We start from the raw sequence: 18,120 nt of genomic DNA on the forward strand, positions 1-18,120 counted from the left end.
CAAGAGACTGTTAGTTTCATTTCTTCCAGTCATCATGTTTTCTTTAGAATGTTTTCCATCCTTCAGAAGAAAGTTTCCTTGGAAATTGTTCAAGGTATTCCTTGTCTCGGGTAACAACTACTGTGTGAAAAGGACCATAGTTTTAGCAGTCAATGAGAATTGATACAAGTGCTTTGTATTAACTTTGAATGACATTGTTGTTTATTTTGAACTAACATTGTATTCTTGTATAGATTAGCCCTTATATAGATTTGTTGGGAAATCAATTAGTGAAGCACCCCTTGGGATTTTAGTTTCTGTCAAACAACCAATTCTCAGCAAACAATTGCAGAAGGCAATTCTGTTTGTCTTTTTTTTTTTTTTTTAATGGCCAGGTGACACCCTATAGATTGGAGTGGCAGCTGGAAGGATCACCTTTTCTAATTATGAGCATCAGACAGTTACCTTTAAAGAAGAAGAGTTTAAGATGCTTATTGTGAATCTTAATATCAATGATCAAATCAGTATGGTTTCTCCTTCCTCTTCTTACATTTCATATTTGAGCTGTCTTGAGGACTGAAGTTTGTAAACATGCCTGGAATGAGCATAGCCTTATTTCCTTTGACTCCTTGGAAATTATTTTATAAATTTTAGGAACAGGCATAGTCTGCTAATGAAGATTTTATCCTGATATATCCAGTATAATGAAATGCGTTTTGTGGGACTTAGAAAGATTGGTCTCTGAGCAGAAGCAGTTTTCTGATGGAACTGTAAATCACTTATGGGTGATTTACCCTGGAAGGGATTCCTGCCTGAGAGAAAATTTGAGGGGTTTTAATTTCTCTGTCCTGAATCCTGACATAAACTACACCTGCTTGCCCATGTTCTCTTGCATGGAGAGGCAATGGGGTGGTCCTTTGTGTAATCAAGAAGTATTGACACACTCAGGTCCTTGCATATCATGAAGTAGAGCTCCACACATTTCATAAGCCCAAATATGGTGAAAATTTTCAGAGGACATGACACAGCTAAAATTACTAGATCCATTAACTGTGGTGGGGATTTATTACCGGTGCAAGCAGGTGCTGTAGAGCTTATAACTCTTTTCTTATAACTCTATAGTTCAGTGGAAAGTCTGTATATTGGGGGAACTCGCAAGCACAGTTTTCCAGAATTGTATGAGCTTTCATTTAGCTCCAAATGACTTATTCATAGGGGTCTTAATTTGAAAAAAAAAAAAAAAAAGGACTTTAGAATTCTAACAATGCATAAACAGAATATTTTACAGTATTTCCAGTTAATATCTAATGAGACAACACATCCTTCCTGGAATTCCTGCTTCTAACTCCAATTACTCCTAATGAGAATTTTATGCCCATTGCATTAAAAGGAATATGTTAAGGATACAGTCATGCAGCAACTTGTGGCTATATAGTCACACTTAGGACCTCAAAGGCAGCTGAAGATAGTATGTGTGTCTGTATGTCTGTAATTAGCATTGTCATTAATTATAAATATAGCAGCTTGCTACAAATGTTGAATTTGGATGCAGCTAGGGACTTGAGCATCCCGCATCCCAGGCTGTGTGGACTGGGGTGGTCGGCAGATAAGATTTCTGAGAAGTGTGCTGTATTTTAATCACAAATTTCAGCTCTAGCAGCAGCTATGTTATTTCAGAGAAATAAAAAAGACATCTGCCACAGAAAGCCGTCAGCGTAGCCCATCTGACTGTATCCTGTACCCGTAAATGTTATGTATATTTTACAGTCTCGGGTTAATGGAACCTCCTAACTGCTGATATAGGAAAATGTCTTTTATGCTTACAGTGAAATATAGACAAATCCATAGCTTGTGTGGTTCTCCAAGTCTGACCAAACAGAAAAATAATTCTTGCCTGATCAGCTGTTAATCTAATGGGAAGGTGTTGGGATTTTCATGTTTCATTTGAAATTTTGAGGTACATTATATATGAAGAAGATACAAGAAGTATTAGATTCTTTAAAGGAGAAGTAACATGAGGGCTTATTTTGGACTTTAAAACCTGTGGCATCCTTTGAGGTAGTGACTTGCACCTTTGAGTGATTGCTTGCATCTAGCTGACACTTATTACTGCTTTTTTCACCCATGTCCACAGACTTGTTTAGCAAGAACAATATTTAGAAATGACCTTGAGCAGTCAGTGCTCATTTTCTTTGTTCTTATATTGGTAATTTTCTACAGGGAAAAAGAATCCCCCTCTGATGCTCAATGGTACGACAGTTTGAGCCAAGTGCAAGTGAAATCCAATATAACATGGATGGCAATATGGTCATGTACTCATTCAGTCACTTAGGTTCTTAAAAAAATGAAAGCAATCTTTTTTTGCTTGAAGTGCAAACAACAGATCTTCAAAATATGTGCTGCACACGGTTTGTTAGCCTCTGACATGCTGTACAATTTCTAATGTGAAACAATCTGTGGAGTCTGAAACATTTTACGGAGAGTTGTTAAGACTTTTTTGACTTTTTATCATTTGCTGACATCCTTAGTCAAGTAGTTCTCTTTATATTCTTGAAAAATGCCAGTCATTTTCAGCACAGTGAATTATCTGCATGTTAAATTATTTACATTAATTTGCAACATAATCCATAAAAATAAAGCAATTCAAATTTTGTATGTATGCCAGATTGTTATAAAAGAAATAAATAGCTATTTTTTTCTCTCCTGATTCAAATTAGATGTTTTTGGCATATGGTGAAAATATAAATACACTGTGTTCAGACAGGATCCAAATGAATGCTGTGTGGTTTTATATCAGCATTCATATTCAGTTACATTTAAACCTTGACTTTTATGCAAAGGTAACAGACAAAGGATGGTTTGTTTTCGCTTGGGGTCTGTCATGACCTCTAGAAGTGCAATCCCTGCTCTGTTATTGATAGGTAAATGTCAGTTTATTTACAGCTGGAAGAAGTATTTGGGAGCTAGACATGTAAGTCAGAAATGTTTCTCAGACCTCCATCTAGCTCTATAGGTAGGGTAGTTTTTGTAAAGCTCTCTGAATGGCCAGAAGTTCTCAGTGTGACTCTTTTAGACCTGCTTAATTGTCATCACATTAAATGAGTCCCAAGTCTCAGGAGGAGTGGCTGAGCTGGGCATTTTTTGCCTGGAGAAAAAGTGGCTCAGGGGAGACCTTATTGCTGTCTACAACTGCCTGAATGGAAGCTGTTGTGTGATAGGACGAGAGGAAATGGCCTTCATTTGCACCAGGGGAGAGTTAGATTGGATATTTGTATATATCAATATACAAATGTGAAGGGTGGGAAGATAACATTGTAGAAGTGGCATTAGTGTATTGCAAGGAAAGGAGGAGGGCTAACTACTTGGAAACCTGGTAAAACTCAACCTTCTGAAAAAATGTGGTTCACTTGAGAGGGTCAATAAGTCTGTCCCCTTAAACATCATGAGGACTGGTGTCAGATTTCAGTGAGTGGTAAACTGTAGGCAAGCAGAATTTAGGAATGAAGGGCTACTTGATTGACAGGAATGGCCACAGCACATGAGGACATTGTCTGTGTGTTTCCCAGTAGGGCTGGCTGTTGGCAGGGAGTTTGGCCCAGAGGCTAGGAGGTAGTGTAAAATGCCCAATATGCCCTACAGAAAATTGTGTACATCTTAGTCTATAAGCCAAAGCTTTCCTCTAAAGGTTTCTTAAACCTTACAGTTAAAGAAATGTTGGGATAAGAAGCTCTATTCTCCTTTTCAAATTTTCTAATCTCACTATCACCATACTTAATTGGATTGTATAATAATACTTTTTTTTGTTTGTTTGTTTTTACACTTGAAATATAGAAAAGGAAAAAGGAAGTCTGTCTGGTTTTGCATTCTGTCTGAGTGCTCAGCACCAGCAGCTTCAAGGGTAAGGGAAGGAAGTGCCATAACAGGTGGCTAAGGTGCAGTTCTGGAACAGTTTGCCAATTGAGAAAGATTTAAAATTTTTTTTTTTCCAATGCCCACCAGCAAGAAGTTGCCTTATTCACTGAAGCATGAAGTTTTATAGCTCACATGTTGGCTTTTTTAATCTCATCTAAGATAGCTGTGGCTGTTCTCATTATGCATTTAATTGTATAAATCCTTTTTGAATCTTGCTAATCTCTTGGTCTTTGTAATAATACCTTCAGTAAGAATACCACTGGTTAGTTCTGCACCATGTAGAAATATTTTCCCCACTTTTCTTTTCAAATTGTTTTGTACAACATCACTGTCCACTTATTCTTGCATCATAAATTGTTCTAAATAGTATTAATATGTATTTTATAATAATAGTACTGATTTTTTTTTGTTGTTATTTTGTAAATCTCCACAGATTCTGTTCATACCTCTCTCATTTCTCAACCACAAGGTCTGAATCTTCAAACTCTTCACCCAAATTATAAGTCTTTAATTTCCAGATACAAGTATCTTCCCTAAACACTTCTAGCTTAGTCATGAACTAGACTAAGTTGTAACTCAGTGGTTGTTCTGCTTTCTTCTCAATAATTTTCATCAGTGAAATTCAGTTGTGTCCTCCACTGGCACTCAAAAGAGAGCAAGATGTTGAGTTCTGATCTGAATGCCCTACAACCATGGGATAACTCATACACTTAAGCTCTGGGTTAAAATTCCAATGGATGCCTAATTTGTTCCTTGTTTCTGTGGAAGAATGACTCCCTGAGCCATGGTGAGTATTTGAGGAACTCACTAATTACCTATGGTGTTCCAGAGGACTGTAGGCATGAAGCATTTCCCAGAAGAGCCAGACCATGTGGTTCCACTGACCTTCTGTGAACATGCTGTGCAATCCCATAGTTCTTTGAGTATTTGAGGGCATAATTGGTATTTTTATTGGTATCTTTTTTAGTCAGCAGTTCTCCTTCCCTAGCGATTATGCTTTTTAGGTAATTTGGGCTGCTCTTGACTCCTGACGAGGGAGTATGAAGGTGTGGAAGTGATGCTGATCTCTTGAATATCACTTGAGAAACTGCCAGATCCCACTCTGGGTACAGCCTGAGAGGCTGTCACCATTTGCAGAAGTGCAGGATCCTTCTGTGGAGTCAGCAATCTTTTGTTTTGCTGTGTGTGTCATTTTATCCCATAGCTGGATCAATTGAATGTGGGACTTTGAGGTTTGCCTCATGGCATACCCGTAATTAATTGCTGAAACGTAGATAGAATTTCACATGGACAAGAGCAGACAAGGAGCAATCTGCAGGTTTAATCTCTGTAGCTATTTGAGGCCCAAGTAACCATGGTATCTGGAAAATGCTCCCCACTTTTGTTTTTATCCCTTCTCTGTGTTGTAGCTTTTCATAACCTCTTTCATACTAGACCAGCTGGGTTTGTTTGTGTGGCCCAAAATAACTAAAGAGCTATCACTTCAGTATCTCTGCCAGTAGGGGCAAAACCCTCTCCAGCTGGTAAATGGAGAGATTAGGGGTACTCAATGTCTGCCCAAGGCCTCATAGTCTGAGTCAGCAAAGCTGTTGTGCAGCTTAGCCTTCAGTGATTTCAGGGAGGCTACTGAAGCTGAAAGCTGCCTTTGCCTTAGTACTTAGCTTGATTGGGTAATAGATGAGAGAATTCATAGTAGATTCTTCTCACTTCGTTTTCCAGGCACATTTGTAAAACTGCCTGCAGTTTTTGGGTGACAGCACGAGCCATTGTGGCCTGAAAACAGATCCATATTTCTACCACCATATACTTTTGTATATGCCCCTTAATAGTTGTTCCTTGCACGCATACACTGCACTTAGTAATGTCTCTAAAACAGGTGATTTGTGTATTACTGTGATGAACAGCAAGCTGAGGAGTGGTATCCATAGCACTGGAGAAATCCTGTTAAAATTTCTGGGAAAATGTTGCTCTTTTCTTATTGTGATGTTACTAAGTTTCTTGAGTGGGAAGTTAATTATTGCACCATATACTCCATTAAACATACAGTGATCTTTTACCTCCTTCATGATGTTTTGGATTATTCCAAGAATTACTTCATATGAAAAAGTATCTCACTTTTTTTTAATGTGGAATCTGCTGCAGTAATTCAGGATGAAAATTCTGTCTTAAGATAATTTTCTTTTCCTGTAGTAGTATATGAGCAAGCTCATGTCCTAGATTTCAAGATTAACATGTGAATAACACATTAATTTGTCAGGCCAGGAAGTCCCTTCAGTTTGCAAAATACTAGAATTTTGCTCTAAGCTATTCTTGAATTCTCTGCAAAAATTGGCAAGTCCAAGCAAAAAAAATCCCATATCATTTGGCCAAATCAGGTTTTGTAGTGAAAGAAGTCCTTTTGCTGAGCCAGTGTTAGAATTACAGATGACTTCATGCAAAATAAAGACTGTGATTTGATAATTGTTTCCTTTAGCAACAGTGTATGTCTTGGTCCTTTATCTTCATTTTGCTGCTATTTTGTTTCTGCCTGCAAGATTTCAGTGTATCCAATAGTCCAGCTCATTGCTGCATCTATTTCCTTTTTTCCCCTTGTACTGCTGTTTAATTAGGAACTCTCCATGTTAACTTCTGATAGAAAAAAGTGCAGGGGAGAAGTTTTGTGGGAGGTTGGCTGTGCTGTTACCGAAGTTTTCAAGGTTTCTAACTTATGATATATCAGCCATCAATCCAAATCCATGCCCAGAGAGACACTTTAAAACTTTAGTGCTCAACAGAGCTCGAAATATGCACCTGTCCCACAGTCTACCCTGCAATTACAGACTGAGAGAAAGATAGACTGTAGTAGTTATTTACATGTCAAAACACTGTCTGCCAATAGCTGTCTCACTGTTGATGTTTGTTGGTGCTCTGTACTAGATGTTCTCATCAGTTTGATAGCACAAAGCTCAGCACATGCAAAAAAAGTATAAGAACCAAAAGCTGTCATCTGTGGAGAAAAATACAGTGTTTTTTAAGAAAAAATAAATATAAAAATTGTCTTTCTCTGGATCCAAAGGAAATAGATGACACATGTGTTCCCTAAAGGGGCATGATATTTTTGAATAATGATATTCCAGAATTCATGCTTTAATATTTGTTGGTTTTGAAACATGTGGAATTTTTAAATTTTTTTTTGTTGAAGCCAGATTATATCATCAGTGTAGATAATGAATGAAGCAGCAATGGGTTTGTATTTATTGCTGCCCAGTAGTCCACCGGTAGAAGATATAAAATCAAGACAGAAGAGCAAATTAAATGATAGTCATGACTAAATATATCATAGCTTATAAATTAAGACTATTAAGCTTTCTGGGTCAGATATAGCTTTAATAATAACATGTAGTGTTAAATAAATTTTTGTGGTTTTCATCTTCAAAGCATGTAAAAAAATTCTGGTGGTGTAGCCAAATATTTTTTACCTTTACTAGTAGCCAAATATTACCTTACAAGTAGCCAAAAATTTTTTACCTTACAAGTGGAAATGAAGGTGCCCATAGAAATGAGTAAGCCAAAGCCTCTGAATGAGGATGCTTCAGATCCAGGATAAGAACTGAAAGTCCAGCTTCACATGGTTGTACTTCATGCTAACTCAGAAGTCCACATTTGTGAAGAAACTGACAAATGTCTAAGTGTATGAACAATCTCTTTGACTTTGGCACTATTCATGGTGTTGGCTTTAGCATTGTTCTTGTGCTCAAGTGTTTTCCTAGATTAAAGCCAGAGAGACATCATTTAGTGTATTTCATATTTCAGCATGGAGTGACAGTCTTTGTGAATACACAAGCTCTTTCATTAGAATCTCAGCTTTTCACCATAGGAAGAAGCTTTGAACACCAAAATGAAATGCCTTTTTTTTTTTTTTTCCTTTCATTGGTATAAACTTTGTAGATAAAGATATAAGAAGCAGAAATTGTATTTTTGGAGTGATATGCTTATACTTGTTTCATTGGAGTTTTTCATGGCAATACTCAAGGGCAAAAACTATATGTACTTAGTAAATGAATCTGAGAGATAACATTGCTTTCATTTCCAGAATACAAGTGATGCTGCATTTCTAGCAGCAGCATTTTTCTACATCTGCTGTTCTTCCCAGAGATGGCTCCTGGATGAACCTCTCTGCATACCAGAGTACACCTCCTGCCTGGCATGCCATAGGTCACACTTACATTTTCTCATCTCTGCTCATCCCCTTCCCCATGCTCACAGCAGGGCTTCTGTTTCAGTTAGGAAATATTGTTGTCTGCAATTGTTTGCAAGTAAAGTATTCCCTTGATACTCTTTTTATGATTTAAGTTTTAGTAATGTGGTTGTCACTGCTAAAGATGTGTGTTAAAGCATAAATATGGATGAAAAAGTTACCTTTGTAGGTCTGGGATTTAAAAAACCCGACTCTATAGGAAGGCAGGTTATTAAATTCCCCTGAGAATAAATTAAAGATGTTTCCTGAAAATGCTGGCCTTGATTATCAATGCTCTGTGTCTTTTCCATAATTTTTTACAGGTTTGAGAATAACCAATGTCTTACTCATCATGCTGACCCACCAGACAGATGTCAATCAAACATTTGCACAAGCACAGGTCACTTGGGGTTGCTTGGTGTTTTAAAGGGAAGGCATTTTTAGCTTTTGCCTTTGAAAGAGCAGGTCAGGAACTCTACCCAGCATTAATGATTTTTGCCAATTCATCACTCAATTGACTCAGTAACTTGACTATTATTAACCCAGACCATTAAATGCTTTTAACCCTTTTCCACAGAAAGAAGAGACCTCTCAAAAATTAGCAACTTCAATGAATGTATTAATTTCATGCAGTTGCCATTTGCCCTACGGCATTAGACTGCTTTAGCGATATACTTTATAAAGAAAATTCAAAAAGCAAAAGAAGTTTTTCTTGTAATTTCTTTTGCTGCACTGAAAAATTCTGTTTAGATATGAAGCATTCTGTGTTGGAGATGTCAGCAGAAACTGTAATAGCAGTAGCCATTGTTCCGTACAGGTGTGAAGAGTGTGTGCATTCAAGGCATGCTAAGACATCACGGGGTGGGGGCAATGCAATAAAAACAAGTGGCAGTGGTACAACATCCCTTTTGGAATCTGTATAAAAATAGTATTTATCTCAATATACAGTGCTGTCATTTATCCATATATTCTAAGACCAGAAGTGAGGGCTGTTCCAGAAGTTAGTATAAATAAGAGTTTAACTCCCACTTCTCCAACCATGTTAAAATTAAATATACAAGGAGTAAAACTCTAGCATAGAAACAACTGTGAAGTGATTAATTACCAAGAGACAAGATTAATCAGAGGGTCACTTCTCATCTCCTTGGTAATGGCCACTGCTGTGGACAAGGCAATGAGTTCTCCTCTTGTGAAGAAGGCCTATGAGATACTTGTTCCTCAAACTGTGTGTGTATTATGTGGTTTTGCAGGGAATCTGTTCATCCTGATTGCTTAGGGTTTTGATACTGCTGTGAAACATTTCTCGGGAAAGTTTTTTCAAAAGCAGTGAAAAAACCAGAGCAAATTTAGCCACTTGCTATTTTCAAAGAGCATAAGAAAACAGAATTCAGAACAAACTTTGTTCTGTAATTTATCAACCAGCAAGACCTGCATCTGATGTGGAATGGGTCATACTCCATCAATCAGTAGATGATTGATAAATGATAACAAAACTATTCTTATTCAAAGATATTACTGCCAATCACTACCACTCTGTTTTAACTCTGGTTTAATTTCTTTTAACCAGACCTACCCCCACCCAGGTCATTAGCTATTTACTGTAATTTGGATCTTCTTGATCAGAATTTCAGCAGGTAGCGCCTTTTCCTTCCTTTTTTCGGGGAGTGGATATGATAGGAAAGTAGCAGACTTCTCTTTTTTTCTTTATTATTCCTTCACCTTCAAAGTAATCACACTCTGTATGATCATCAGAGAAATTGATTAAATTCTTTCAGGTAACAACAATATGATTATAACTAACTGCTTAAGTGAATGAAAAGTCACGTTACAGATAATCTGCTTCTCTATGAAAACTTAATAATGGCCTAAAAAAAAGATTAGATAATGATGCTGAGTTTTTTTATCATGCAAAATGAAATCAGCATTCTCAGATATGTAGATGTTTAATAATGCTAGAAAAATTCCTGTTACAGGCAATCACTTGTGAGGCAGTCACTGTCTTTTCATCTTTCACAGTCTTTCCATTTTCTACTCTTGGTATAAAGGAGCTTGATGCTTTTAGTAATTTTTATATAACTAGCAAAATATTTTTTGTGGGGATGTCTTTTGGTCATAGTTTTTAATGATTCTGCTAGCTTCTCATAAACTTATTTGTAGATTTGGCACATTGACACGAAGACAGTCTGATTCATTAATGGAATGGAGCTTTTTTACCTTGCTGGTGAAAATTTTAAACCCTGTTTGAGATCAGTTGATGCTTTACAGACATATTTGAAAGAAACTTTTTTCAGATATATTTATAATCAGAGCACTACTGGCATTGATTTATACATGTGTATATGTTTCATTAAAAACAAGGTGCATCTAAAAGCCCTGCAGGTAACTGTTGACTAAAGAATTTTTCGGGGTTTTTAAAGCACGGTATTCCCTCAGTGGAATCAGAGGTGTTTGGCATATCTACTAAAACACAATTGTTATCATGGTGTCAGAGAGTTTATCAGGTACTCCTTTCTGTGCTTGACTCTTTTTGAGCAATCTCTTTCCATTTTCTTTGCTCATGAAGAATACCTAAGAGAACTTGTATGCTTGAGAAACATGCACTGAGTAGGACTGCCAGGCCTATATGTTTCTGAAATGGAATTGAAGTTATTTATCTCTCAGAGGTGCAATGAAAACAAATGCAGTAGAAAAACACCAAGAACAGGTTTTGCAGTTTGTGGTTGTTTTTGTTTTGGATAGTGCTCTACCTTTCCAAATCCCATGTGCGGCATGCTTGTTCAGCATCTGTCTCCACACTTGAGTGCTGGTCCCATTCTTCCTTTGTAGACTTTCCCTTTTCTCAGTTAACTTTCACTTCATGCTGCCTGAATTCAGCCAGCTGGGAACTGAAAACAGGGCAGAAAAAATGTTCACTGCTTCCCACATTTCGCTCAAAAAAAGGTAAGACTTGCTTCATCTGGACTCTTCAGAGACTTCTGCAGTAAAGAACCAGCAAATGTATGCTAGACATGGGCAAAGAGTGGTTTTTAACCCAGTCTTTTCACTTGATGTAATTTAGCAGAATTTCTCAGGGATGAGTAGAAGCGCACCTCTAGAAGAATTCAGAATTTTGTAATTCCTATTTTAAGATCACAAAAGTATTAAAAAACCTTTTTAAAGAATGGTCAATAAAATGTTGAATGGGGAAAAGACCCTGATTTTCCATAACATTTTCCTTTTTCTGTCTGAAAATTTTTAAATAAATGAAATAAAAAATCACTTCGAAAGAGATTTTTGCATGTACAGTAGTAGTTTGCACAATTTGCTAAAAGTGTCAGCAGTCAAAAATAAATGACAGATTGCAATAATAGGAAAAACCATCAGTTTGCCTATAATATATAAATATGAAGATTATAAGATAACTATCCTTATCTTTAGTGTTATCATCCTAATTCTCTGCTTTACAGCAAAAAAAAGTTTATGTGGTTGTCTGAATCCCTTAGCAACTGAGATCTGTATTAATTTCAGCATATCTAAATGTTTTTATTAGGGAAAGAGTTTTGTGCAAGACATCTTTAGACTAACATAATTAAAGAAAACCATCAGGCTCTAGGTTACATCTTTAAAAATAATAATGAACTCTTCCATAATTAGAGATAACAATTTTTGCCCTTATGTGCTTCTGTCACCTGAGGATCAAGAAGTCTTTTACAAACATTACATAAGCTTACAAGTTATCATTGTATCCAAAGACTCATAACTGAGTTATTTGGTTTTCAGGAGCTAGAAATTAACTAGTTCCCTTGGGGTTCATCTAGAGATTTGAATTCATTGTGTATAGAACTGCAAGAGGAAATCTTTGAAGTGCATTTAACTTTGCTCTCTAACTTCCAACTTCTTTCCCCATTTTCAGAAGTTTTATGCCCTAGTTGTGCACATAAGGTGTAAGAGAAGATGTGTTTTGATGGGCCATTGCTCTCAGACTGTGAAAATGAGGAAGGCCTGAGAACTTAGCAGCTCCTCAGAGACTCTTAGGATGCTTTTATTCATGGGCAAAGGTTTATGAGTATGTCTGACTGTTGACACCATCTATAGATAAGACCCAGTTATTTTTATGGATTTTATGCTGTACCCTAAAGAAAGTTATATGCTGCTTCAGATTACTGCTGAAGAACTTAGAATTTGCTAATGAAACATCAGATAAAGTGCTATCACTGTAATGACAAGCAAGGATTGAATTAGACACAAATTGTTATTGTTTTTGGAGGTCTTTTTTGCCCCTTACTAATGTAAGTATCATAGGTAAGCAGCCAAAAGCAATTGTTTTAAATTCCCAACAGAAAATTATTTTCTTGATCATTAAAAAATAATAGTCTCATTTCACCTTCCTTGAAGATTTGACTTAATTGTAGCTGATGCAAACAGAGTAAACCTTTTAAAAGCAAAAAAACTCCAACAAGCCTCTAGTTAAAATGAAATTATCTGTGCTATAAATTATTAAAATGAAGCATCGCTTAATAACAAAATTACTCTCTGGACTAGCAACACATTTCTCAGCTATAAGTAAGTTTACATTATTTGTTAGATGACTTCTAAGATTAGGAAAACATGGTAACAACCTTGTGTATAAACTGCTGCAATACAGCTAGCATTTCTTTCAGGCTAGAGAAATAATTGGTATTTTCAATGCAAAAAAATGAGAGAATATCAGGCACCAGGATCTGACTGGGTCTGTCATCTATGGGGCATTTGTGACTATCTGCATTGAAGCCAGGGTTTTTTGCAAGCTGGTGACCTTGTCCTTGCAGCATTCGCTTCTTCCCTCTCATTGTGGCTCCACCAAAAAGAGCCATTATCAAAATAGTAGACCCTGGGATGGGAATGAAGTAGACTGAACTTGATAAAGATTTCATGAGAGTTCCTATTAGATACAGGTCCTATTTAAAAGGTGGAAAAATGGTGTCTGCATGTTTTTGGCATATAGGTCCTGATGGCTGATTAAACCCTCAAGTGCCACTTTTTTTTTCGTATATAGGTGATTGGTGGGCCAGCATGAATAATCAAGGTTTCTTTTACTCAGCAGGTGAAGTGGGAAGAGTGGTTGGAAAGATATGGCAATGTTGCTTCAGATTAATTTAAAACTAATTATTTTAAAATGTGTTGAATTGGAACTATTCATTTCAGACTTAATCCATTCAAAAGTTAGTTCAATTATTGGGGCACTTTAAGGGCAAAAGGCAGCTGCTACTGGAAGCTTCTCAGTGCTGTCTTTGGATAGCTAAGAAATTATAACATTACCCCACTGAAATGTAATTCATTGCCCCCTTTCCTTGTCCTTGGAGGCTGTCTAACTTCCAAGGAACAGATAATTTGTCTTTCTTAAACAACTGATTCTTTATAAACTATGGAAGATAATTAAATTTAGGTTGCTTAAAGGGTGTCTTATGTTGACCTTAATGTATTTTCTTGTCTCTCTGGGCTACATAATTCTTGTAGCTAAAGTAGACCACGTTAACTGGAGAATCATATTCCCAAATTCCCTCTAGCCCACTAGCTCACACAGAAGGTGTGACATGTCAGTTCAGGTTGTTGTTGCGGATCGAAGGACAGTTTGAATCAAAGTGACCAGCATCCTACTTATCTCTGAGGTTTCTACACTGTTCGTTGTTAAAGCTGTTCAATCTTAACTGTTAAACCACTGTATTTTACTGTTACCAAAATGATCAGGTGTGATAGTGGTTTCACAGAGAAAATATTAATTCAAAATTATTTTTGTAATTTCTTCTGAAATGATGCCATTCTATCTTGATTAAGTTTTGTCTGGCAAATATAGACTTCCCTGTTCCTTCCCTCCTACCTTATTATAGCTCAGCATTTGTGATTTGACTCATCAGGCAGCACAGCATGGCTCTCTTCTGAATCTGATGCAAAAGTGAATAGCTCTGTCTGTCTGTAAAGGGGCTCATCATTATTTTTATTCTACTAACAAATGATTCTTATCATGAGGTAATGCTGTGTGCAGTATAAATATTGCTGGTTATGACATGATTCCTATGAAGGAGTCTGGATGGAGGTACATACCTGCTAATTCTCTTGAGTTAGAAATGAGTGACCACTGGCACTTCCCCAGCTGCGGTGACTTGCCCCAAGTGCTGTGCTGGTGCCATGCCAGAGTGATCTGATGGGAATATAAGGGTAGGTTTAAGGTCCCTTTGCACATTGCTGCTGCCTTTGTCAGATACATTCTGCACTATGAGCTGTGATTGAGGTCTTAGATCTATGAATATATAATACTATATTTGCAGATGTTATGGTTAAAAGGACAAGGAGGGAGGGAATATATGTTAATAATACTTTGTTTCTGCTATATTAGTAGCAGCTTGCTAAAGTGGCCTGCCATCAAACAGTATTTATAGCAATGTATAAAACACATTAGTGACATCCCTTTTAAATTCAAAAGCTTTAGCTAATATTACTGTCTGCATTCAAAGCAGAGCTCAGTGCCTAAAAGCTGGTCAATAAACATTTTAGTACTGCTCTATTCCAGTGATCTGAATTCAATAACGTTACCTTTCCAGAAGCTGCAAAATGGAAAGTGAAAGAATGATTTATGAAGCTTAGCTATGCATGGCCAGATAAGAAAGCTTTAACTGATGCTTGCAGGATTCTCTTTAATGAAGTACAAGTTGCCAAGATAAGTTTAGGTAAATGAAGCCTCTGTCACAATATGTTACAGCAAAAGAAATGACAGAGACAGCAGAGCAGATGGAGGTTATTACAGAACAGTGGTGTCAAGAATTGTAGTCTAGGTAACTGCACAAAGACAGAACAGATGCATTGGGTTTGTTATTAATGATTTCATGATAGCAGTGAGTATTTCTAGAATCTGTTTAAATTAAGCCTAGCAAGATTCTTCCCTTAAATTGTCATTTAGCCTTCATTGAGCTCATATTATTCAGCCATCACTCTCTTTTGAGTAGAATCCTTCTCTTTCAGTACCGCCCTCCATTTTTGATCTTGTCATTAAATACAAGGCCCTGGTACTTTTCAAAATGTTGTTTGATTGTTTTCTAATGCCTGCCTTGACAATACTAAACAGCATTAGTTCAAATGAGTAAAATTCCTGTTGTCTTTTTTTAACATCCTAATTTATCATGTACCAGCCTTTTATGAATGAAACGAAACAGGTGAGCTTGTGCTTGTCCCATGGGGCACAGGACCTAGAACTTGCAGGTGTTAGAAACTTATATTGAGTTGTGCCCTTTTTAGGAAAGAACTGGGGCCATGTCAATCTGTATTTACATTGTGTTTTGTCCATTGCTGTTTTATGCTGAGTAGATAAATTATTTTCAGGGAAAAAGATGGATCATTAAGGAGATAATCCTAAGTATGAGTTTTGAGACTGTATTTGCAGCATAAATAAGATTGGTGAATTTATTTTTTTTTTCCTTGAAAAACATGCTTTCTGCTTCTTATTTTCTTAGAATTTAGAGAATTTCAAACCAATGCATCAGGAAAATATAATTTTGTTCTTTCATTCTGTCAAAAAGGCTCTCTTGGCTTCCAAAGTGATGTCTGTCACACCTGTGGGATGACAGCCTCTGTGGTGGGCAGTCTGACAGACAAGTACATTGTGTTTCCCTACAAATATGCATGAGATTGAGTCTCAGAAGGTTGTGTCACAGCAGTCTACTCTGCCAGGGTGCTTTGTCCTTGTGCCTGGTGTGACTGTTGAAACCTCAGCCCTTAAGGCAGATTCTGTCTTTATACACTGATGGGTTGATTTCATAGACTTCCATAGACGTATTTGAATTCTTTTGGTGTCTTTTGGGTGGAAGGGGAGCAGCTGAAAGTAAAGAGTGTTTTGCAATTTGCCCTTTGAATAATGTGAAATACTTCCAGAAGAATGAAGATTAAACCAATCAGTGGATACTCTCTTTAGTACAATAAAATACAGAAATATTATTTTTTCCTTCACCTTCTTTATATTTCAAAAGTTTTCCCCTTCCCTTCCCTCATTTAAAAATTAATGGCTTGGTGATCTTTCTGTGATACCCCTGTTCCAAGGCTTTGGTTTTACCTCTTCTCTGATGCTGGAGTCTCTTTTCAACATCTTTCTTGTGTTAGTCTGTGTAGAAAGAACAAAAGAAAGGGAGGAGTAGAGAAGGAAGGTAAGGGAGTAAAAGCAGGAAGAAGTCAGGAGATCTGCAGACAGCAAATTTTTTTCCCTAAGGCTAAGAAAATAACAGGGAAGGTCTGCATTTGTTCTGTTTAACTCATATGTTCTTCTGTACAGTGATGTTATTTATTAAGAAATTACGTTCATATTGAGGCAGCACCCTACCCCACTGTGAAACCTGTGTATTACCAAAGCTTATTTTTCCTATTTCTATACTTCTATTTTTATGTCTTCAGATCTGTAGTGCCTTTTAATTAAACATCAGCTGATGCCACAAAACTCACTTAAGACAGATAAATTGTGTGGTTTATTTTTCCAGATCTGAAGGTTACTGACCTTAATTAAAAGAATTTATTTTCTGATTTTTTGTTGTTGTTGTTTTTTTCTTAAATATTAAGACTAAGATCTTTCAATGTACAAAGAACTAAAACATTTCCATCTTGGTTTTGCTGATGTTAGGCTTTTTGTAACAATTTAGTATGTATGTAAACAAAGACAGATTCCACTCAGATGCCACAATTGGCTGAGCATCCCATGTGGTGTTTTAATAATAGTTTTAACAGCAGTGCCTTTTTATCCCTGCAAGTCTTCTTTCCTACTGCTGTGTTTGTGAGAGGGGGAGCCTAAGAGAGAGAGTGAGAGAGAATTAGAGCAGTAATTCTGTGAGGCTTAGAATTAGCTTCCTGTATTTTGTTCATACATTATTTGTCTTTAGGACTCTAACTGCTAGGAGAGTACAATAAACTTCGGGATTTATTTTTTATGTTACAAAATCTGAATGTTATCTGGGTTCTGTGGGTCCTTATAGGCTCAAAAAGAGTGAGGGAAATTAGTTTCTGCATCGCTTGGTCTACACAATTGGCAATTTAGAAATAGATTTGTTTCTTAGTCTTTCAATAAATTGGAGCAGGGATCTGTGCTTGGAAAACAAAAGCAGAACAGTTATTACTAAAATTCAGTGAGTGGTTGTGGGTATGTTTTTGGCCTGAGGAGAGGGAAGATAGGTAAGAAATACAACCCGTGAACCTTTCTTGCCTCCAACACATTTTACAGGGATTTCAGGAATTATTGTCACAATTAATTAGTGAACATGTGAGGAAAGATAATGGGTGACTTGGCTGTCAGTTTCCAGTCTTCTGTTCACTGGGCTGAAATCTGAGCAGACTGGCAGAAGGACCTGGAATTATTTTAACATCTAGAATTCCATAAATGCTAAAAACCTTCCATTTGAGTATTTTTTTTAAAAGAGAAGTGTGTTGTCTCATTTTAGCTGCCAAATGATTCCTAAGAGAGGTCTTACTTTTTAAAGGGATATACTGAACAACCTGATGTGCCTTTTAGACCAAGACATGGTGTTGTACCTGGTAGACAGAACAGGTTATTAATACTCTCTAAGTAAAGGTTCAGTGTTTCTCTGAATACTGGGAAGAAGAGCTACCAGCTCTTCTCTGTCTTTTTGTGTCAGGGACAAACAATGCTCCCAAGGAATTTACTTGCTTCGTTTATGATGTTTGTCTGTGGAAAGATAAGTTGTTCTATATCTCTTCCTGCTTCTCATCCGTCCATCCATCCATCCATATATGTGCTGTCCTCATCCCTTTTGGTACCAAGGCAAATCATGGCATCATAGACGCGGCTATCTTTCAAATTAAAGACTTCCACAGAGCTCAGACCCTGTACAGAAGGTTACTCATGTGGGGAAGATGGTAAATCTTAGCATGGCGTTTCTACCAGCCAATAAATTGTTTCTCAAACACACCTCAGAAATGTCAGCATTGTTAAGGTCTGCCTCAGTGTTTTGACCTTCAAAATTAAGAGCTAAATCACACGTAATTTTTCATATGGTTCAGTTTCA

The sequence above is a fragment of the Zonotrichia albicollis genome, chromosome 5 (assembly GCF_047830755.1).
Source record: "Zonotrichia albicollis isolate bZonAlb1 chromosome 5, bZonAlb1.hap1, whole genome shotgun sequence".
In the NCBI taxonomy this organism is placed as follows: Eukaryota; Metazoa; Chordata; class Aves; order Passeriformes; family Passerellidae; genus Zonotrichia; species Zonotrichia albicollis.